Here is a 24,034-nt window from a genome sequence, read left to right as displayed (position 1 = left end):
TGGAGGTGACTCAGCTCCCTCTTCACCTGGGACACATGGTCCTCCCAGATCTGGCTAATGGCACAAATATCATCAATGTACGTTAGGGTAAAATTCTCCATCCCCCTCAGTAACTGATCCACCTGGTGCTGGTAGGTGACCAGCATCTCCTTGAACCTGAAAGGTAGGACCAGGGACTTGTACAGCCCCAAAGGCGTGACAAAAGCTGGTTTCAACCTGGCATTTGGATCCAAAGGCACCTGCCAGTAGCCTTTGGTGACATCCCTGGTCATGGGGTACCAAGTCCCCTCCAACTTGTCTAGGATCTCATCAGGCCTAGGCGTGGGCAGGCATCAGACATGGTGATGGCACTGAGCTTCCGATAGGCCACACAGAATCAGATCAACCCATTTTTCCTGGGGTCCAGCACCATGGGAGAGGCCCCCGGGGCTGGTGGATGACTGGATCATCCCTAAAGCCAGCATGTTTCTGATCTCTCCCTCCAGGGCCTGGGCTGTGTTCCTAGTTACCATACTCTGAATGGGGCACACCTGATGGGAAGGCCAGCTCCCGTCTCCACCCAGTGGACAGCTCCAGCTCTAAGTGAGCCCAGGCCAGTTGGAAAACAGCTGTTGGTAGGAATGCAGTATCTTTCTGATCTCTGCCTGCAGAGCAGGGGTTAGCTGGTCAGAGAGGGGAATTGATTCCAGCAAGGGGCCGGCTCTTCCCCCTTCTTCCATTGACCACACACGGCCAGTACCAGCCTCTCCCTGTCACAGTACAGTTCCATCATGTTGACCTGGTACCCTCGGTGGCTGAGCCTGGTTGGGCAGTTCTAGCAAATTATGTCAACCTACGGCCACCACAGTTATTAAATCACTTGTGTGCGCACCCACTTGCTCCTTGTGTCAGCGCTGCACACCCTCACCAGGACCGCTTGTATTGATTATATTGTCAGTGTGGGGCACTGTGGAATGGCTCCTGAAGGCCAGTAACAGTCAATGTAGCAGCGCAGTGTCTACTTTGACATTGCATCAACCTAATTACATCAACCATGACTCTTTGCCACTCGGCTAGCTGGTGTCACTAAATTGGCATAGTGAGGCACTTACTTTGGTGGGAGTCAAATTTAAGTGAAGACACTTGTAAGCTGCCTTGTGTTCACTTAGCTATACATCGACCTAACCGTGTAGTGCAGACCAGGCCTAAGGATGCCTCCTATTTAGTCTCCTCCTCACCCACAGTAGCGGTCTCTAGTAGAGGTAGATAAGCTGACTGCTTCTTCCTTGTTTCCACCTGCTTTTTCATACTTTCAGGCTCTTCTTAGCAATCTTTGATGACAGCAAAGCAGCTGGAAACTAAATATCAAAAGCCAGCAGAGATCAAAGTTCGGGAATCGCTGCACTAAGCAATAAAAAGTTAGTTTAAGTATCACAAACAAATCAAAACTATAAGGTAGCCTAGCAAAGATTATGCTAGGCATCATTAGAAATCTCTGGGCTCTAAACACTGGGGTTTTGCAATTCAATCATTGTTTTCTTGCTATAGTGCTGACATAGCTAGAAAGCTCATTGCTTCATTGCTTTTCTATTTTAACTGTCTTTTAGTATTACTATTGCTAACAACATTATGGGTGAAATAAAACCTTTCAAAACACAGAAATTCAATTTCAAGTAGGTCATTCACTTACAAATAAACTGTCATTTATGTTTGTCCCATGAAGCATCCTTTAACACTAATGAGGCATCATGAAATCATGCAGAATGTGATTTGAACAAAGCCAACTAGTCTGAAAATACCATAGTTTAGGGGTGAAGTTAAGGTTTCAAAAGCAGTGGCTGTTGCAGAGTTGGTTTTTTTAAAAATGTTTGACATTAAATAACTATTCTTGTAAAAAAAGTGTGACAAAACCTTGCTTTTTAATGCTCTCCCCTGTCATTTTTTCTTCACTGTCCTCCTCCAACCTACAAAATAAATGATTAATATTAATCACACACCATGCTTGTCTTGGTTATACACCTAAAGGGTGAAATAAAAAGCCCTTTTAAAATAAAATGCTTTTAAACACTATTCAAGATTACTTAGTTTCCATATCAGTAACAATATAGTTATTAACAACAACAAAGCACTAAAAAAAAGAAAAAAGAAAAATCAGATTCACTTATCAAAACCCTATGCCAAGGATTCTATAATTCTCCTGAAAAAAAAAATCAGTTTATGTGGAGAAACCTACAAATAAAAACTCTACATTAAACGTGACTAACAAGTGGCACCAGTCACTCATGAAAACTAAATTTCGCTTCACAATTTAAAGAAAATGTTTCTTATGTCACAAAGTGTATAGTAAATAAGTTTTTTTCCCCCCTCTTAAAAAACCTCATACTTTAACTGGTGATCATGCCATTACTAAAAAAAAAAAAAATACAGTTTCCACAAATTATCCCTACAGAGTACTTAGAAAAGAATAAATTTGGAGTCATATATATGATACATGGTCCAAAGTTTAAGTTGTGAAAACAAAGGAAGCATTTCAAAACAGGAAAGTCAGTTTCTAAAAAGAATGCAGTAAACCCCCAATGTAATAAAATATGATGCAGGCTGCTGACTGACTATGCTGTAACACAATGGGACACCACCTATACTGCAAGTCTACTGACTGAGTTACAGCTGGAATGACTTTGGCCCATTCGCAACTCCAGTATTTACGTTACAAATCTTTCCCAGGGGGAGCTCAACGCCCCTTCCACCACAAAAAAAATTACTAATTCCATGCTCAAGTTAGAAAATGAGCTATACTTACATCTAGATAAATATTACAAAAACAAATTTATGTATATTAATTGAAATTTTAAGTGAATTCAATGTGTTCTCAAACCGATTCTATGGTCATTTACAGCATTGCAGTTTGTTGATAGGAGTAAGTGTAGAAGCAACAAAAAAAATTAAGCAAATGGAAAATAAATTTTGAATACGTATACATAAGTGTTCCTGCCAGAAACCTGATTCTAAAATAGGAATGATGATCTTGTTGTATTTAAAGTAGTGGACTGAGGACACAGATTGGGACTCTATTTCTGGCTCTTCCACATACTTCCTGTGTGACCTTGCACCAATCTTTAATCACTGAATCAGATCATCCATCTGTAAAACGTGGGCATTTTATTAATGTTTGTGAGATGCACAGATACTAAAGTGAGGCATGCAAAAGAAAAGCAAGTCAGACAAAAAATTACAATCCGAGAACAAAAATATACCGTAAGACCAAAGTACCCAATTTACTCAACACCTTAAACTGTCAATATCAAATAGCCACAATGAACTGCTTGAAAATGAGTAGCAGATGAAGATTTATTCACTGAAATTTGGCTAGTAGTTCTAAATATTAATTATTTTTTACATGAAGCTCTGGTCAAGCCTGTTAAAACTGAACTACTCATTTGACATATTTTATCTTTATGAATTATTTGTCCAGCTCTAGCCAGAGCTAGGGAACTACTGAAACTAAGGCAAACTTTCTAAAATGCAACAAAGGGGCGGGGGGGACACTATGTTAGTAATAAGCAAGCCTTGACAAATCCACTTGCCAATGGCAAACAGTAAAACTTTTCTTGGCGAATTTACTCATCAGTTATTATAGAAGTAAGCTTTCATTTAAACAAAAATAAAGCGTCTAGCCCTTCTGGTAGCAAATAGCTTTCAGAACGTGAAGTAAACAGAGCAATGCAATGGTCTTCCTAAATCTGCATAAGTCTGATACAACAGTCATGAACTGCCAAAGACCCAGATATGGGGAAGTTACTCGGGGGGGGGGGGGGGGCAGTTACTCTTTTACAGAAAGTTTTAAGTCACTCCACAGTAGCTATTCCAGTCTCAAGGCTGGATTAATCTGTACAACACTTGACCCAACTCTATGAGAGGTGAAGGCTAGTTGATAGCCCCAAATCCATAGTGCACAACAAACCCCACAGAGCTTGCACCCCAACACAGACTTTCCAAATACTGCACCAACTCCTATACAGAAGAAAAATGTTGGAAATGCTACAACATAGCTTTCCATAGCAGGGAAGGATTTACTCTTATAACAGTCGAATTAGCTTCTACACACCTGAGTGTGGTGTTGACTCTGGAGAGTTTCTGGGCCCATCTTAGAATCATAGAATCATAGAATATCAGAGTTGGAAGGGACCTCAAGAGGTCATCTAGTCCAACCCCCTGCTCAAAGCAGGACCAATTCCCAGCTAAATCATCCCAGCCAGGGCTTTGTCAAGCCGGGCCTTAAAAACCCCCAAGGAAGGAGACTCCACCACCTCCCTAGGTAACGCATTCCAGTGTTTCACCACCCTCCTAGTGAAATAGTTTTTCCTGATATCCAACCTGGACCTCCCCCACTGCAACTTGAGACCATTGCTCCTTGTTCTGTCATCTGCCACCACTGAGAACAGCCGAGCTCCATCCTCTTTGGAACCCCCCTTCAGGTAGTTGAAGGCTGCTATCAAATCCCCCCTCATTCTTCTCTTCTGGAGACTAAACAATCCCAGTTCTCTCAGCCTCTCCTCATAAGTCATGTGCTCCAGACCCCTAATCATTTTTGTTGCCCTCCGCTGGACTCTTTCCAATTTTTCCACATCCTTCTTGTAGTGTGGGGCCCAAAACTGGACACAGTATTCCAGATGAGGCCTCACCAATGTCGAATAAAGGGGAACGATCACGTTCCTCGATCTGCTGGCAATGCCCCTACTTATACAGCCCAAAATGCCGTTAGCCTTCTTGGCAACAAGAGCACACTGTTGACTCATATCCAGCTTCTCGTCCACTGTGACCGCTAGGTCCTTTTCAGCAGAACTGCTACCTAGCCATTCGGTCCCTAGTCTGTAGCAGTGCATGGGATTCTTCCGTCCTAAGTGCAGGACTCTGCACTTGTCCTTGTTGAACCTCATCAGGTTTTTTTCTGCCCAATCCTCTAATTTGTCTAGGTCCCTCTGTATCCGATCCCTACCCTCTAGTGTATCTACCACGCCTCCTAGTTTAGTGTCATCTGCAAACTTGCTGAGAGTGCAGTCCACACCATCCTCCAGATCATTAATAAAGATATTAAACAAAACCGGCCCCAGGACCGACCCTTGGGGCACTCCACTTGAAACCGGCTGCCAACTAGACATGGAGCCATTGATCACTACCCGTTGAGCCCGACGATCTAGCCAGCTTTCTATCCACCTTACAGTCCATTCATCCAGCCCATACTTCTTTAACTTGGTAGCAAGAATACTGTGGGAGACCGTATCAAAAGCTTTGCTAAAGTCAAGAAATAACACATCCACTGCTTTCCCCTCATCCACAGAGCCAGTTATCTCATCATAGAAGGCAATTAGGTTAGTCAGGCACGACTTCCCCTTCGTGAATCCATGCTGACTGTTCCTGATCACTTTCCTCTCCTCTAAATGTTTCATAATTGATTCCTTGAGGACCTGCTCCATAATTTTTCCAGGGACTGAGGTGAGGCTGACTGGCCTGTAGTTCCCCGGATCCTCCTTCTTCCCTTTTTTAAAGATGGGCACTACATTAGCCTTTTTCCAGTCATCTGGGACCTCCCCCGATCGCCATGAGTTTTCAAAAATAATGGCTAATGGCTCTGCAATCTCACCCGCCAACTCCTTTAGCACCCTCGGATGCAGCGCATCCGGCCCCATGGACTTGTGCACGTCCAGTTTTTCTAAATAGTCCCGAACCACTTCTTTCTCCACAGAGGGCTGGTCACCTTCTCCCCATGCTGTACTGCCCAGTGCAGCAATCTGGGAGCTGACCTTGTGCGTGAAGACAGAGGCAAAAAAATCATTGAGTACATTAGCTTTTTCCACATCTTTGTTCAATCCCTCAAAAATGGGATGTTTTGAATTTCTAAGGAACTTCAATCACTCATCCCTTCTGTCCAAAGCCATGCAGGGAAGGGAAAAAAAAATCAAGCACCAATAGCAAGGCTTTCAACCAGCAAGTTACTGGATGATTTGTCAATTTATTTTCCCTAGCTTGAAAAAATGGGAAGGCATGGCATTGGTAGGAGATCATAACTATGTGGCTTTTGTTGCTGATTTATTGCTCTTTGTTGTGAATATGCTGATTAATGAAGAAGTCCTTCACTGTTGTATATTTCAAAATTGTCAAAAAGCATCTAGATAAAAGGATGAGCACTATAATTGTGCGTATTAAGTAAAAGAATAGCAGCGAGAGCACAATCACCGGACTTGAACTGTACAAATATAAAAAGTGAGGAGAGAGATCCCTACAAATCCATATACAACATGAGAGCCTCCCTGCTTGGGGGCACTCAGTTCTAAAAAATGTTACAGAAAGTTTTCCAGTAATTTGCCACGAAGTTAGACAGGACATACACCGCTTGAAATTGTAGTGGAATAGACATAAGAAAACTAAAACTTCAGAAATAGACATGAGAGAACTGAAGTTTCAAGTTATCATTAACAGTTGCGATAATATCGCATTCTGAAGTTCAGAACACTTAAGTGCAAGAATGTAACTTTTTTAGAATAATTTTACAGTTCTAACACCATTCATCCCTAATTATTTTGCAAACTGTATGTATTACAACTGAAATGCAGCTACCTCTGGGGTGGACAGCAGCAACCAGCTGAAGCACAGAACATGCATAAAAAGGAATGGTTATCTAAGGCCACCCGAGCAAGCCTCAATTCCTTTGAAAATGAACACAAGTTCTTTAAGATCTCTTGTGTCTGCAACAACAATAGAAAAAGGGGAACATAGTTTTTTCCAAGTTTGTAGCAATAGTAGAAGCTATAGTGTAGACAAGGGTCAAGATTGTTTACCATTATATTATCTAACCCTGCTTAATGTTACCTACTCCCTATCGCCTGCAAATATTCACAACACCACTCACAAACAAAGTGTATGTATATCATCCCCTCAGTGCTGGCATGGAAGGGGTTTGTGGGAGCAGTAACAGGTGCATCAGGCAACAGATTGAGACCCTCCACTCCACAGGCACACAGAGATTCAATTTCTGGGGCTGAAATCAGTGGTAATTTTAAGTGCATACAATTCACAGATTATAAAGCCAGAAGGGTGCACTGTGATTATGTAGTCTAAGCTCCTGAATAACAGAAGTCATAGAACTTCCCTCCATTAGTTCCTGCTTTAAGTAGAGCATATCTTTTAGGGAGGGGGAAATCTTCACAGTCATGTAGAACCCACCCTTTACGTCTGTGCCCCATGCACACATTTAACTGCCAAGAGCACCAGTCCCCATTTCCTATCCATGGGCTGATACATACAGGCTTGGCAGAACTCAATTTTTTTATATAATTTCAACAGATACATTAGCTGTTTATTTTAGTGCAACATTATGGGTTTAAACATTTTTCCCATTGTTATCTATTTAAATGTTCACAGCAGGGGCAAATTATGGGGGGAGGGGGTCTACATTATTTAACAACAGTAGATACTGCGATTCACGACGTTAAAGCTTAAACTGTCAACATAACACGTCAAAACACACACAGTAAATACCCTTAAATCACACTGGGGGTCTCAAGCAGCACTTGGTGTTTTAGAGCTGGAAATACTGTTCTCGTCAGTTTGCCTGTGTACACTGCAATGGGTGTTCCCCGACATGGACAGATACAAATCTAACCCTGCCCAGCCTGTGCCGTCTCAGGGGCCAACAGGCTGTGGCAGATGCCGAACCCCTCAGACCCCCTGTCTCCTGCTCGGACAGGCTCGGCTGTGGGTCAGCGAAAGTGCATTGAGGGCAGGGAGGGCTCCAGAGCTCCCCCAGGGGTGGGTGGGTGTCAGGGAGAAGCACCCCGGGCAGGGACGGTCGGGGGGAGGGGGAGGTTGGCTAGGGGGGGAAGTGGATGTGGGGGTCCCCATACCGCCCCATGTACCGCCCCACAAAGCCCAGGGCCGGCGCTACCAGAGACAGACGGGGGGGGCTGGGGTGACCATATACTTTACCCCCACCGCCCCCGGCTGCCGGGGNCGGCTCCGGCTCCGGCTCCGGCTCCCCCTCGGCCCGGGCCTGGGCCTGGCTCACGCGCCGCCCACACAGCTGCGGGGCGGGGAGAAGGGAGGGGCGGCGTGTTCATTGGTGGGACCAGCCCGGGGGGCGGGACGTTGCTAGGGGCAGGGGGGCAGGGAGCGGCACGGGGGGCGGGACCTGCTGGGGGTTGGGGGGGTGGTAGGGGCAGGGGGGCAGGGGCGAGTTATTATCTCTATGGCTATGGGAGGGCTCAGGTACCAGTGGGGATGGTCTGCTCAAGGCAGGGATTGGGGGACCAAGGGCATGAGGGGAACATCTGCTTGGGGGAATTACAGAACCAGTATGTGGGGATTGGGAATTAAGGACCTGAATGGGAATGGGGGGTTGGTAGGGCGATTAGGGAACTTTATGCTTATGGGAAGGAGGGAATCTACTGCATGGATTAAGAACCAGTGTGGGTATGGGGTGTATTTGGGACCTGTATGGGCACTGGGGGGTTGGTAGGGAGATTAGGGACCTTTATGTATATGGGGTGTGAGGGAATCTGATGGGTGCAGGGGATTAGGAACTAGTATGAGGATTGGGGTGAGGTTCTCCTGGGTGAAGGGGGATTTGAGACCTGTATTGAGATGAACACTATAAATTCCTTAAACAGCTTTTGCTTTAATCACAGGTCTTGAATCCTACATCACTTTAGAAAAACCTCTTGAAATTCTACCAGTAAATAAAAAGGTTAGAGGAACAGGGGAGTTCTCTGCCCTGTGTAACAAAGCTTTCCTGCTCGTACTCTGCTAATAGTTTATTTACATTACTACTACCACCATCCTCTCTCCCTCCACACATGTACAACAACAGAAGGTACTGTGTGGTTTTTTTCTTTTAGCAGCCTTGCCTAATATTTTGACCCTTTAAAATCTAAGCACATTTACAAAAAAGGTGCCTCTTCAGAGAAATTAACTCAAGTTATGTGCACTTGACTTATTTCTGTTGTGTTAGCCTATCCAAGGTGATGACAAATATGCTGCTCTCCCACACTGCTTCCACTGTAACACCTCAATGCTGCATTCAGATCCTCGCAGACGCAAGGGTCAAACCATACAGATGTGACTGAAGCATCAGGGCACACATATGCTCCATTTACAAGTAAAAAAAAAAAACATGTCTAACTGACACCTCAAACTCAGCCTGGGCTCCAAGAGTCAAGCTGGTTTCTGTCCATCTCATCCACCATCACTAGTCATAGGGACAAAGATATCAGCACTTAGACAGTTCTACTGATGATGCTACAGGAACCAGAAGAAAAACTGGCTCATTTTGCCATAGCTGTATTGGCTAAATTCATGCAGATCTGCCTCAAAACCAGATGATTATACTGCTTAAGGTGTCATTTTTACACTCAATTTTTAAAAATGTAAATAGGGCATAAAAAGTTATGTTGTACGTATAGCCAGTATTCTCTCTTCATTCCAGAAAATGACATTAATGATGCTTGTGTGAAGTTACCTGTTACTAACAGGTCATTTGGCAATTCATGCCACTATGAGTCGTTTGAAGCAAGACTTAGAGAGTCCCTCCATGTGCACAGCCACTCAATTTGTTTTTTTCATTTTTCGCCTTCCACCAAAGGATCTTAAGGTATTTGGTCTTTGTCTTAATGCTTGTGTTTTATATGGGGCTGAGCAAGCTCTGTGCTTAATAAATAAGTGACCACCTAAAGCTAAAATATCCCAGCCTTTAACAAAACTGCTTGATTCCTATAGGATGATAGAAATTAGAGAGGATATAGCTATATTAAATGACAATCCATCCTGAAAGCGTAGGAGGTAATCTCCCCATTGAAGACATACTACTTTAATTGATACTGAATTTGGAACAAATTTCAATGCTGGAGTAAGCAGGATTATGTCTGTGATGTTGTACTCTATATGATTTTATGAAAATATGCTAATGAGTGTAAATATAATGTAACTGGAATATGCTTCATGCAAAAGGTTTCTTGTAAGGTATCATTACAAAGCTTATAATCTACTGAGTTTGGTCATCCTATTTGTGTAAATGTATCTCTCTTGTATCTGAAACTAGAAATATGAAATATAACTCTGAGGTCCTATTGTAGTTGTGCAAAGTGTGGACCATTAATGGTGGTTTGGAATCTTGATGGCTCCCATCAACCAGGACAATTGACTGTGGATGGCTCTGTTTGCTTGCAGGCTTTCCTGTGAGTCAGGCTGGGAGGAATGAGGGCTTGGAGTCTTACAGTGACATGTGATCATGTCAACTGAACTGGAATCCATCTTTAACCTGGTGCTTTTCCATTTAGAAGGAGGAGTGGGAACCCAGAGAGGGACAAAGGATTCCCGCCTTGTGCAAAGCTATATAACCAGGTGGAACAGAACAAATGGGGCTGCAATCATGAGAAATCCCCTAGCTACCACCTGAGCTGGAACAAGGGTTGTACCAGGGGAAAGGATTGTGCCCAGACTAGGAAGGTGTCCAGTCTGTGATAGAAGCTTATTGAAACATCTGAGGGTGAGATTTTATCTGTATTCAGTTTTCTTACTGTACTAGGCTTAGACTTGTGTGTTTATTTTATTTTGCTTGGTAATTCATTTTGTTCTGTCTGTTATTACCTGGAACCACTTAATCCTACTTTTTTGTATTTAATAAAATCACCTTTTACTTATTAATTAACCCAGAGTATTATTAATGCGGGGGGGGGGGGGGAGCAGCTGTGCATATCTCTCCATCATAGAATATCAGGGTTTAGAAGGGACCTCAGGAGGTCATCTAGTCCAACCCCCTGCTCAAAGCAGGACCAATCCCCAACTAAATCATCCCAGCCAGGGCTTTGTCAAGCCTGACCTTAAAAACATCTAAGGAAGGAGATTCCACCACCTCCCTAGGTAACCCATTCCAGTGCTTCAGCACCCTCCTAGTGAAATAGTGTTTCCTAATATCCAATCTAAACCTCCCCCACTGCAACTTGAGACCATTGCTCCTTGTTCTGTCATCTGCCACCACTGAGAACAGCCGAGCTCCATCCTCTTTGGAACCCCCCTTCAGGTAGTTGAAAGCAGCTATCAAATCCCCCCTTCTCTTCTGGAGACTAAACAATCCCAGTTCCCTCAGCCTCTCCTCATAAGTCATGTGCTCCAGACCCCTAATCATTTTTGTTGCCCTCTGCTGGACTCTTTCCAATTTTTCCACATCCTTTTTGTAGTGTGGGGCCTGTCATAACTATAAAGGGAAGGGTAACAGCCCTCCTGTGTACAATACTATGAAATCCCTCCTGGTCAGAGACTCCAAAATCCTTTTACCTATAAAGGGTTAAGAAGCTTAGGTAACCTGGCTGTCACCTGACCCAAAGGACCAATAAGGGGACAAGATACTTTCAAATCTTGGTGGGGGGAAGGCTTTTGTTTGTGCTCTTTGTTTTTGGTGGTTGTTCGCTCTTGGGACTGAGAGGGACCAGACATCAATCCAGGCTCTCCAAATCTTGCTGAACAAGTCTCTCATATTTCAAACTTGTAAGTAAACAGCCAGGCAAGGCATGTTTCTTTTATCTTTGTTTTCTCAACTTGTAAATGTACCTTTTACTAGGGTGTTTACCTCTGTTTGCTGTACTTTGAACCTAATGCTAGAGGGGGTTCCTCTGAGCTCTTTAAGTTTGATTACCCTGTAAAATTATTTTCCATCCTGATTTTACAGAGATGATTTTTACCTTTTTCTTTAATTAAAAGCCTTCTTTTTAAGAACCTGATTGATTTTTCCTTGTTTTTAGATCCAAGGGGGTTGGATTTTGATCCACCAGGAGTTGGTAGGAGAAAGGAGGGGGAATGGTTAATTTCTCCTTGTTTTAAGATCCAAGGCGTTTGGATCTGTACTCACCAGGGAATTGGTGAAGAGTCTCTCAAGGCTACCCAGGGAAGGGAATCACCACATTGGGAGTGGTGGCAGCGGACCAGATCTAAGCTGGTAGTTAAGCTTAGAAGTTTTCATGCAGGCCCTCACATCTGTACCCTAAAGTTCAGAGTGGGGAAGGAGCCTTGACAGGGCCCAAAACTGGACACAGTACTCCAGATGAGGCCTCACCAATGTTGAATAAAGGGGAACGATCACGTTCCTCAATCTGCTGGCAATGCCCCTACTTATACAGCCCAAAATGCCGTTAGCCTTCTTGGCAACAAGAGCACACTGTTGACTCATATTTAGCTTCTCGTCCATTGTGACCCCTAGGTCCTTTTCTGCAGAACTGCTACCTAGCCATTTGGTCCCTAGTCTGTAGCAGTGCATAGGATTCTTCCGTCCTAAGTGCAGGACTCTGCACTTGTCCTTGTTGAACCTCATCAGGTTTTTTTTTGGCCCAATCCTCTAATTTGTCTAGATCCCTCTGTATCCGATCCCTAGCCTTCAGTGTATCTACCATGCCTCCCAGTTTAGTGTCATCTGCAAACTTGCTGAGGGTGCAGTCCACACCATCCTCCAGATCATTAATAAAGATATTAAACAAAACCGGCCCCAGGACCGACCCTTGGGGCACTCCGCTTGAAACTGGCTGCCAACTAGACATGGAGCCATTGATCACTACCCGTTGAGCCCAACAATCTAGCCAGCTTTCTATCCACCTTACAGTCCATTCATCAGTGTTATAGAGGGCGAACAATTTATGAGTAAAACGGATTTATTTGGGGTTTGAACCCCATTGGGAGCTGGGTATCTGAGTGTTGGAAACAGGAGCACTTCTTGCAGCTCTTGGGGGATGTGGTTCAGACCTGGGTCTGTGTTTGTAGCAGACTGGCATGTCTAGCTCAAACCAGGCAGGGCACTGAAGCTCCAAGCTGCCAGGGAAAACAGACTCAGAGGTAGTCTCGGCACATCAGGTGGCAGTTCCCAAAGGGGTTTCTGTGACCCAACCCGTCACAATGCCCTATTGAAGTCTGTAGGAATTGATTCTGTTTACACCAATACATGTCACTGTTTTTCTCTAATTTGTGTTTTTCTGAGCCCAAAACTACAGAAAAATTACTTGAACTGTTTCTCCAATGAACATGCATCGGAAACACTGAAGTCAATGGAGTTACCTTAAGGAAAACAATAGTTGAATCTTATCAAATAATGTCAGAATTTAACAAGAAAATGCCTGTATGGTCAGAAATAACTAAAGTACAATAAGCAAAATATCATGCTCCCTTCCAAGACAGAAGGCATGAAACAGACTGCTGTTCCATCACCATATCATAGACTTTAAGGTCAGAAGGGATGATTATGATCATCTAGTCTGACCTCCTGCACAACGCAGGCCACAGAATCTCACCCACCCACTCCTGTAACAAACCCCTAACCTATGTCTGAGCTACTGAAGTCCTCAAATTGTGGTTTAAAGACTTCAAGGTGCCGAGTATCCACCAGCAAGTGACCCGTGCCCCACGCTGCAGAGGAAGGTGAAAAACCCCCAGAGCCTCTGCCAATCTTCCCTGGAGGAAAATTCCTTCCCGACCCCAAATATGGCGATCAGCTAAATCCTGAGCATGTAGGCAAGACTCACCAGCCAGACACCCAGGAAAGAATTCTCTGTAGTAACTCAGATCCCACCCCATCTGACATCCCATTGGGCCTATTTACTGCTGATAGTCAAAGACCAATTAATTGCCAAAATTAGGCTATCCCATCAGACCATCAAGCTTAGTCTTGAAGCCAGATACATCTTTTGCCCCCACTGCTCCCCTTGGAAGGCTGTTCCAGAACTTCACTCCTCTGATGGTTAGAAACCTTCATCTAATTTCCAGTCTAAACTTCCTGATGGTCAGTTTATATCCATTTGTTCTTGTGTCCACATTGGTACTGAGCTTAAATAATTTCTCTCCCTCCCTGGTATTTATTGCTCTGATATATTTATAGAGAACAATCATATCTCCCCTCAGCCTTCTTTTGGTTAGGCTAAACAAGCCAAGCTCTTTGAGTCTCCTTTCATAAGACAGGTTTTCCATTCCTCGAATCATCCTAGTAGCCCTTCTCTGTACCGTTCCAGTTTGAATTCATCCTTCTTAAATATGGGAGACCAGAACTGCACACAGTATTCCAGATGAGGTCTCACCAGTGCCTTGTATAGCGGTACTAACATCTCCTTATCTCTACTGGAAATACCTCACCTGATGCATCCCAAGACAGCATTAGCTTTTTTCACAGCCATATCACATTGGCGGCTCATAGTCATCCTGTGATCAACCAATACTCTAGGGGTCCTTCTCCTCCTCTGTTACTTCCAACTGATGCATCCCCAGCTTATAACAAAAATTCTTGTTATTAATCCCTAAATGCATGACCTTGCACTTTTCACTATTAAATTTCATCCTATTACTATTACTCCAGTTTACAAGTTCATCCAGATCTTCCTGTATGATATCCCAGTCCTTCTCTGTATTGGCAATACCTCCCAGCTTTGTGTCATCCACAAACTTTATTAGCACATTCCCATTTTTTGTGCCAAGGTCAGTAATAAAAAGATTAAATAAGATTGGTCCCAAAACCGATCCATGAGGAACTCCATTAGTAACCTCCCTCCAGTCTGACAGTTCACCTTTCAGTATGACTCGTTGTAGTCTCCCCTTCAACCAGTTCCTTATCCACCTTTCAATTTTCATATTGATCCCCATCTTTTCCAATTTAGCTAATAATTCCCCATGTGGAACCATATCAAATGCCTTACTGAAATCAAGGTAAATTAGATCCACGCGTTTCCTTTTTCTAAAAAATCTGTTACCTTCTCAAAGAAGGAGATCAGGTTGGTTTGGCACGATCTACCTTTTGTAAAACCATGTTGTATTTTGTCCCAATTACCATTGATCTCAATGTCCTTAACTACTTTCTCCTTCAAAAAATTTTCCAAGACCTTGCATACTACAGATGTCAAACTAACAGGCCTGTAGTTACCCAGATCACTTTTTTTTCCCTTTCTTCAAAATAGGAACTATGTTAGCAATTCTCCAGTCATACAATATAACCTCTGAGTTTACAGATTCATTAAAAATCGTTGCTATTGGGCTTGCAATTTCATGTGCCAGTTCCTTTAATATTCTTGGATGAAGATTATCTGGGCCCCCCGATTTAGTCCCATTAAGCTGTTCAAGTTTGGCTTCTACCTCAGATGTGGTAATGTCTACCTCCATATCAAGTATCAGAGGGGTAGCTGTGTTAGTCTGGATCTGTAAAAAGCAACAGAGGGTCCTGTGGCACCTTTTAGACTAACAGATGTATTGGAGCATAAGCTTTCGTGGGTGAATGCCCACTTCGTCAGACACATGTAATGGAAATTTCCAGAGGCAGGTATAAATATGCAAGCAAGAATCAGTCTGGAGATAACGAGGTTAGTTCAATCAGGGAGGGTGAGGTCCTCTGCTAGCAGTTGAGGTGTGAACACCAAGGGAGGAGAAACTGCTTCTGTAGTTGGCTAGCCATTCACAGTCTTTGTTTAATCCTGATCTGATGGTGTCAAATTTGCAAATGAACTGAAGCTCAGCTGTTTCTCTTTGGAGTCTGGTCCTGAAGTTTTTTTGCTGTAAGATGGCTACCTTTACATCTGCTATTGTGTGGCCAGGGAGGTTGAAGTGTTCTCCTACAGGTTTTTGTATATTGCCATTCCTGAAATCTGACTTGTGTCCATTTATCCTCTTGCGTAGTGACTGTCCAGTTTGGCCAAAGTACATAGCAGAGGGGCATTGCTGGCACATGATGGCATATATAACATTGGTGGACGTGCAGGTGAATGAGCCAGTGATGTTGTAGCTGATCTGGTTAGGTCCTGTGATGGTGTTACTGGTGTAGATATGTGGGCAGATTTGGCATCGAGGTTTGTTGCATGGATTGGTTCCTGAGTTAGAGTTGTTATGGTGCGGTGCTGGTGACCAGGGGGCGGAGTCGAGGCGGGGGGGGGGGGGGGCGGGAGCCCCTCCGGGCTCCAGAGCCTTTGCTTGTTTGTCCAGTGTCCCAACCTAACATTGGTCGGGACGCGGGACAAACAAGCAAATATCGGGACAGTCCCGATAAAATCGGGACGTCTGGTCACCCTATTCCCACATGAAGGACAATCAGTGGATTCTTTCCCTCTCCCGTTAGGATCCTCTTCAGCCTTAGGTCCATATCCTGTATCTTAGCAGCCGGCAGACAGCACACCCTTCTGTTCTCTGGATCAGCTCTGGGTACAGGCCTGTCTATTCTTCTCAGTAAGGAATCCCCAATCACGTAGATCTGCCTTTTCCTGGTGATGGTGCAATTCTCTGGTCTATCCCCTGTTCCCTCTGGCTGCAAGTCCTCTCGATTCCTATTCTCCCTTGCAATCCTCCGCAACCCATCCCGTATCCTCCTGGGGCTCATATTTCGTGTTTTCTCCATTGACTCTTCCCCTCTTCTTATAGGACTAGCTGCTCTTCTCTTCTTCCTTGCCCTCCCACCTTCAGTGACCACCTGCTGTGCCCCTTCTTCATTTTCCAACTCCGCAAACCTGTTCCTGAGCTCTATTTCTCCTTCACTAGCCCGTCTTTTCCTCTGCCTGGTTCTCTTAGTCACATGCTTCCTGTAGCGGGGTGGACACCCGCTCCTGCCCTGAGGGGTTTGGAACAGCCCTGGGAGAAGGCTGGGGCAGGGAAGGCTGAGCTGATTCGGGGGAAGTGGCTGTAGCTGGGGCCACGCCCCAAACACACTCAGCTGGCCCTATAAAGGCAGGGGGCCAGGAGCTCAGACAGTCTCTCTCTGTGTTCAGAGAGAGAAGGGCCTGGCTGCAGGAAGCTAGAGACAGGGTACCTGAGTGGAGCAGGGTTGGGGATAGGCTGAGGAGCTGGGGGAGCTCCAAACTGGAAAGCCCCAGGCTGCGGCCTAGTATTAAGCCAAGGGGTACTGGGGGTTGCAGAGGGCAACCCAAGTGTAGGCCAAGGCAGCAGGTCCAAATCCTCCTTACCAGTGATGAGTAGGCTGATACTGCAGTCTGCCCCAGGGCATGGGGCTAGATGATGACTGTCAGTAGCCTTACACTGAGGCGAGGTGGGGTTAGTGGGTGGGGGTTCCCCTGGGAGGGGAGACCCAGCGTGTGTGGGTATTGCCAGGGGGCAGCACCCAGAGCAAGGGGCACCGGGATCCTGGGAGGGACATGAGAGCCAGTAGGAGGACAAGGTGGATCACCGGCCTGCAGAGGGCGCTCTGGGCTGGAGTGAGCTGATTCCCAGAAAAGACTAGCAGGAGGTGCCGCAGGGGTGAGTCCGACCCCTTACACTTCCATTCTCCACTGTCCTCACCCAGCAGTCTCCCCTCAGAGTTCTTTGGTCCTGCTTCCATCTGCAAGTCTGAGCTTTTCCCTTCAGACTTCTCATGTCTTTGCTCCATCATCTGCTCAAACCCCCTTCTAAACTCAACCAGAGTTTCCATCTGCATCTCCAATCCTCGGATCTTTTCTTCCATCAGCTCTATCAAGTGGCACATCATGCAGACTAAACTCTTTTCAGGTACCCCCTCCAGGATCATGTACATGCTGCAGCTTCCACATCCCGTCATCTCCATTGTGTCTTCCACTGCTTGGGTCACTACCACTGCTGCCTCTGTATCTGTCATAAGCTTCCCACCTAAATCCTATAAATCTGGGAAACACAAACTAAACCACAACACCACCACCCACAGCAAAACAAGCCTCCAACGAGCACCAAAACACTGCCAGAACACCACACACTCCATTCACTAGCCTGTCTGTTCCTCTGCCTGCCTCTTAGTCTTCCCCCCAAAACTCCCCTTGCAAACTCCCCTGTTTACAGCTGTGTTTGCTGTCTCCTGTGCCGCTGCCTGACTGGCTGGCTACCTTTATAGGACCCCTAATCAGAGAAGCCCCTAATCAGGGCTCAGCTTCTCTACCAGCCTCTACACATACAAATACAAATTGCTACAAATATCTTCTCCACCAACAGAGAGGAGCAAGGGTGAATCTTTATTGTTGAGCCTTTTAATGAAATTCTTACATCTCCCAAGCATCTGATCACATATCTGCACCTCAGTTGCCCTCTACCTCTGTGATTGTCTGTAGTCTCCCCCTGCTGGGCAGATAATGTAGCTTGTTAGGGTTTAGCCCTCCCGCCAAACCTCAGGTGGAGTCCTTCCCCTTTCAGGGCTCACAACCATAAATAGTCTCCAAGCTAACTAAGAAGTTCCTTACACTGATGATACATGGGGGAACGTCCTCTCTCTCTCCCTCCTGAAGCCCTAAAATAAATTGGTAAACCCACCAGTCCTCCAGCTCCTACTAGTGTCATGTGACTAACTCCCATGATTTTATCACAAGTCTCATAGACTCTAAGGTCAGAAGGGACTATTATGATCATCTAGTCTGACCTCCTGCACAACGCAGGCCACAGAATCTCACCCACCCACTCCTATAACAACCCCCTAACCTATGTCTGAGTTACTGAAGTCCTCAAATCATGGTTTAAAGACCTCAAGGTGCAGAGATGTGATATATGATGTTTCATTTTCCATACACATCCCTAAATCGTCTGCTCCTCGCAAAGCGATTACATGAAAAGCTCAGTTTTCATTTAAAAAACAAAAGTAAGTTTCTAGTCCTCAGGGATGCAGAGAAAAGCTTGAAAATGTGACCTGAGTGCAGCCGAAGGGCTCAGACACCAAATAAACAGAACCAAAATGTTTTGTTGTTGTTTTTTTGTAAATCCCATTCCATTTTGGGGGCTGACTCATTATTTTTGAACACCTGGGGTTAGCAATCCTAGTAATGGTACATTGCCTCAGGCCTTTTCCTTCTTGTTGTACCCCCTCAGCTGCCTTCTATGACCTTCCTTCTCACACACTTTCCACGGCTTTTCCTCTCTTGATAGAACCTTTTAACCAGATTCTTGTTCTCCTGGGTTTTGGGGCTTCTTGCAACCAAGCACTTCCTAAATCCTTCTCCAATAATATCACCCCTCAGCTTATATATGGCCTGAGTCCACTCATCACAGGATTCCCTTTTGATCAGGTGATCCAGGAATACACTTCCCTCCTGAGAAATTACATTTCCCAAAATTCCATTCTATTAAAGGGGACAGTAATCTCCCCCATTTTAGCAGGGCCTGACCTTAAAGGTCTCACCATGCTCTGCCATCCTTCCCAGGATAGAAGGACTATGGTTTTAATTTTTGTGATGTAAATTGTACACTGTGGGAGGGGAATAGGTGATGAATAACGGATGGGCTGTGCTGTGAGGTGATTGGTTGAGTGATACACAGAGGAATGATGCCTGTTGAAGGTCATGGTAGAGGAACAAGAAGAGTTAGTTGGATGACTGGGTGTTCCATGAGCTGAGGGGTGTTTCCCCAGCTTCTCCTGGTCCTGACTAGATACTCTTGCCTTAATGTCGAGGCAAGAGTGGGTGATAGGTGTATACAACATCTCTCCAACCCAGCAAGGGTCAGTGGGAATTTTAAAATAGGAGGCGGGGTGATCATTTTTGTTATCTGGACTTTGCTTCGGGAATTTTTTCAGTAAACATAGCAAGCGGAGCAAAGGTTCTTGGACCAGGATATATTCATTAACTATGAGGGATGAGCTGTGGAATAATTCCAGCAACAGAGATGAGATCCAGGTGACTGGAGGCTTGAGGTTTCCAGAAGCAACCTGTGTAGGGGAGGGACTGCACCATTCAGTGGACACCCTCAAGTGAGAACCAGTCTAACGCCACTTCTGACTGCCCATACGCTCCTGACTTCATCCATGACAAACATTCCAACTCCTTCCAGCAGCTGCTCAATCATCCTGCACCCCAACGATGAGCCCACTTGCTTTGCTTCTTGCCATAAGTGTTATATAAAAAATCCTCCCAGTTGGTCTCTGTAGTGATATTCTTAAATTAAAGGAAGATAGAGTTGTAACTAAGCTGTTTTTTTATTATCCCAGTTGCTAGAAGAGAATTTTGGAAAACTCTTATAATTGTTTTAGTTGTATTATAGTTATGTCCAGATTAGGGCTCCATTATGCCAGACACTATACATATGCATAGTGAGGGACAGTCTCTGCCTCCAAAGAACTTACAGTGTAAATAGACAGGACAGGAAAAAGGAGGGAAATACTATTTCCCCAATTTTACAGATGGGGAACTGAGGCACCGAGAGATTAAATGACGGGACCAATGTCAAACAGCCAATCTGCGGCAGAGCTGTGAACTGAACCCAGATCTCCTAAATCTCAGTTCCAGGCCAATGTCGTAATCACATGATCATCCTTACTCTCTCTATACAACTATTAATATGAAGATCACTTCTCAGGAAAAGCAGTTGAAGCACAAATTGTTAATATATTTTGACCTGTCCTTATAAAAATGGAAATCATAGGTCATTTTCCACTGTAGAATTTTGCTTATCAAATCTTCAGGTATAGGGTGATTCAGTAGGAAGTTAGTAAATTGCGTCTCTGTTCTAAGGCAGTAATGAGTTAAAATGTAATTTTTTCTACCATTAAATGAACTGTGATATATCTGCAAAGCTGTATCCATCAAAGAATATCTGATAATGTTTTATAGGATGTTAATTACATGCCTCTTCCAGTCACTGACTCGATAAAGAAATATCCTTTCTAGGTTACTTCACTCCTTGCAGTACTGCTTCTTTCCCACTGAGTGGCATCAGGTTCATTTCTGAAAAGCAAAAGCAATTCAAACCAGCTTGCATGTGGTCATGGGACACGGGAGAGGGAGAGAAAATGGCAATAGGTACATTTAGGAAGCCACTTTAAAAGTACTCATTGCTTCATTATACAGTACTAGATGTTCCTTTGGAGAGGGGCCTTCAGCATGCTATACTAATGATTCCCTCTCTTGTGGAATGAGGGAGACCCGGGTGCCAGAGATGGTTAGAGCCCTGCACAGATACAAAATTTGTATCTGCCTCCCATCAGCAATCAGCAGACACGATCAGCGGATATAAAGCAGATATCAGCAGATTTTCAGGGCTCTAAAGACAGTAGTGGGCCATGCCTGATTTTTATGGTCTGGGAACAGTTTTTAAATGAAACATCAAAATGAGAGTGGCAACCAGTTCTCTTACTTCCTGGAGATGTAGGAGAAGGAGCTGGATGCCGGATGTGTATTGACAATTTAAAAAAAGGTTTGCTTCTGATGCAACGAGAGAGAGAGCGCAAGCAGGAGACTACCAGTGTTTCCTAGTCAAGTTGTTACTGAAAAGCAAGGAGTGTGGCAGGCAGGTTCTTCATCTCATTATGGAAAAAATTACTTCACCAAAAATAAATCAGACATGAACAACACATGGTCAGTGCTAGTGCTGGATTGGAATCTGATCTAGAAAAAACAACTGGCCACAGACTTTCCAGAGATCAAAGATACTTCAAGAGTAATTAGAAGACAGCAGATGAAGAGCATATACCTGAAATTAATCATATCCAGTCTTCTACCTGATATGCAACCACTCAGAGAGCTGATGACTCCCCTGTGTGGAATGAGGAAAAACAAAGGTGCTGAAGATGGTAGAAGTGCAGGCTTAATGGTATGTCTGCAGCACTATTAGATAAACTTCACAATACAAGGGAGAGTGGGAATCAGATGCCTTTACCTCCTCAGACCTAACAGAAATTGGGGGAGGAGCAGCGCGCACTCATCAGCACTGCAAGGCATTCAGCTTTATTGCATGAGCATGGAATTCACGATCAACTCCCCAGAGTACAAGCCGTGAATGGTTCTACAATCAAAGAAATGTTTGGATGAACTTCCACCTAAAGCAAAAAAAGTTTTGCCTTAGACACCTGCACTTCACCTACCATCCCTTACATCTGGCCTAAGAAATATTTTGACAGCTGTACTTTCCCTTTCTGAAGAAAAATGGGACTTGGAGAAAAGAGTCCAAGTGCATGGTGACTTTGTGACATAATATCCCCAAATCCACCACCCCATCACAACAGAAAGTGGCAGTTTAAAAGACAGACACCATCATCCTGTGACTCTCCATATCTTACAAAAGAGGCTGGAGATATACAACAAGGTATTAATCTCATACCTCATGGTGGAGAACGTACCCATAGGAAAAAGGACTGGTTGGTTTTTTCTAGTAAAGTTGCTAGTGAAAATTGGATATACTTATTTAACCTTTAATGTCTTAATGTCTGGGATCCTTGTTGGGGGTTGAAGTCTGAACTTGGCAACAGGGCCTAGCAGCGAGAGTCAACAGTTGTGTCACCCAGTGGTGAAAGTCAATGGCTGGGGGGTAGGGGAACCCAAGCCTCCCCTACTTCACCGGGTTCCGATTCGGGGCCCTGTGAGTAATGGTTCAACTGTGCAGCCAGGGCTCCCCATGCCTGCTCCCTGAGCCACTTCCTACCCCGGCTTCAGTTTCACTGATGCCACTGGTCTGTGTCTAGATCCCCCCTGGAGTTCTCACTGTTCATGCTCCGAAGGGTTTTCCTCTCAGTCATGGCCCGTCATTCCCACCCCTATGGATGAAGGGCCTGCAATGGCTTGGTGGTTGGGCCTGGTCCCAGCCACGTGGAGCCCCGGCGGCATCTCTGCAGGAGCTTAGGCTAGGCTGAACTGAGCTGCTCCCGCCACTGTGCGCATGCCCAGCAGGTGCAGCTGGGCAGGGCCTTCTTGGACCCAGAGCTGCTCCTTAGCCCTCTGTCATAAGCATACAGCTAAGGGTAGTACAAAATCCCTCCTTTACCTATAAAGGGTTAAGAAGCTCAGATAACCTAGTTGGCACCTAACCAAAAGGACCAATAAGGGGAGAAGATACTTTCAAATCTGTGGGGGAAGGTTGTTTGTTTTGTCTCTTTGTGTGTTCCCTCTGGGTCAGCGAGGAACCAGGGCAGGGAAAATACATCTCCCTAAGCCATATCTGAACTAAGCATACAAGATTACGGAAATAGTAAGTAATAGCAAGGAAATGCATTAGATTATCTTTTGTTTTAGCTTGTGAATTTTCCCTCTGCTAAGAGGGAGGTTTATCCCTGTTTTTGTAACTTTAAAGTTTTGCCTAGAGAGGAAATCCTCTGTGTTTTGAATCTGATTACCCTGTAAATTACCTTCCATCCTGATTTTACAGAGGTGCTTCTTTTACTTTTTCTTTATAATAAAGTTCTGTTTTTTAAGAATCTGATTGGGTTTTTAGTGTCCTAAAAACCCAAGGGTCTGGTCTGTGCTCACCTTGGTTACCCTCAAGCCTCCCCAGGAAAGGGGGTGAAGGGAGGGGGGGGGGATATTTTGGGGAAACAGGAACTCCAAATGGTTCTTTTCCTGAATCTTTGTCTAACTCACTTGGTGGTGGCAGCAGTACTCATCCAAGGACAAGGAAGGATTTGTGCCTTGGGGAAGCTTTTAACCTAAGCTGGTAGAAATAAGTATAGGGGGTTTTTCATGTGGGTCTCCACATCTGTAACTCAGAGTTCAGAGTGGGGAGGGAACCCTGACAACCATGACATTACAAATATTGTGGCTTTTTTTGGTTTGATTTTTGTGCCTGTATAAGAAGCCTCCCAACCCCCAATCTGTGTGCAGTCATTCCAGGGCCAAATATAACCTTGATACACATTCAAAACCATGCGAGTTCCACTGGCTTCTTACCCACTCCTATTCCCTGGTGTGCAGGGAGCTGCCAATCTATCCTCCGCCATCCTCGCATCCATCTATTGTCTCCCTCCCTCCCCTCCCCTCCCCTTCACACATAGTCTCCTGCCTCATTTGCATTCTCCCTACAGACTCCCACACAGCCTTCTGTCCTCCACATGCCCCCTACATTCATCTGTTCCCATATTTTCCCTCACATTCTCCTTTCTCTACAACAGGTATCCTCCTGCATCCACTCAGTATCCCCCTTTCAACTCCCATAGTCTCTTTCCTCATTCCCCATCACCCAGTCTGCCTCTTACTCCCCCACAGTACCATCACCCAGTCTCCTCCTGCAATTCACATTCTCCTATCTCCCCTCAATCACTTCCTGCACCCCACATTCCCCATCCACAGCCTTTCTGATCCTCATATTTCCATTCCACAGTCTCCCCATGTGTCCCACTCATTGTCTC

General features: G+C 44.8%; 1 protein-coding gene and 1 long non-coding RNA gene across 2 annotated transcripts in view; one reads left to right on the top strand and one right to left on the bottom strand.

The window, feature by feature from the left end:
* Positions 1-4,122, bottom strand: part of TMEM38B (transmembrane protein 38B) — a 39,232-nt gene extending 35,110 nt beyond the window's left edge. The window contains exon 1 of the mRNA XM_034774097.1: positions 4,085-4,122. The gene's annotated coding sequence lies outside the window, so the exon portion shown is untranslated. The remainder of the gene's footprint in view (positions 1-4,084) is intronic.
* A 7,352-nt stretch (positions 4,123-11,474) lies between these two features.
* Positions 11,475-24,034, top strand: part of LOC117879588 — a 32,325-nt gene continuing 19,765 nt past the window's right edge. The window contains exon 1 of the long non-coding RNA XR_004646313.1: positions 11,475-11,514. This is a non-coding gene — a long non-coding RNA (uncharacterized LOC117879588). The remainder of the gene's footprint in view (positions 11,515-24,034) is intronic.

This window comes from Trachemys scripta, chromosome 6 (assembly GCF_013100865.1).
Source record: "Trachemys scripta elegans isolate TJP31775 chromosome 6, CAS_Tse_1.0, whole genome shotgun sequence".
Classification (NCBI taxonomy): domain Eukaryota; kingdom Metazoa; phylum Chordata; order Testudines; family Emydidae; genus Trachemys; species Trachemys scripta.
The sequence above is the reverse complement of the archived record's forward strand: the minus strand, read 5'-3'. Positions and strand labels throughout refer to the sequence as shown.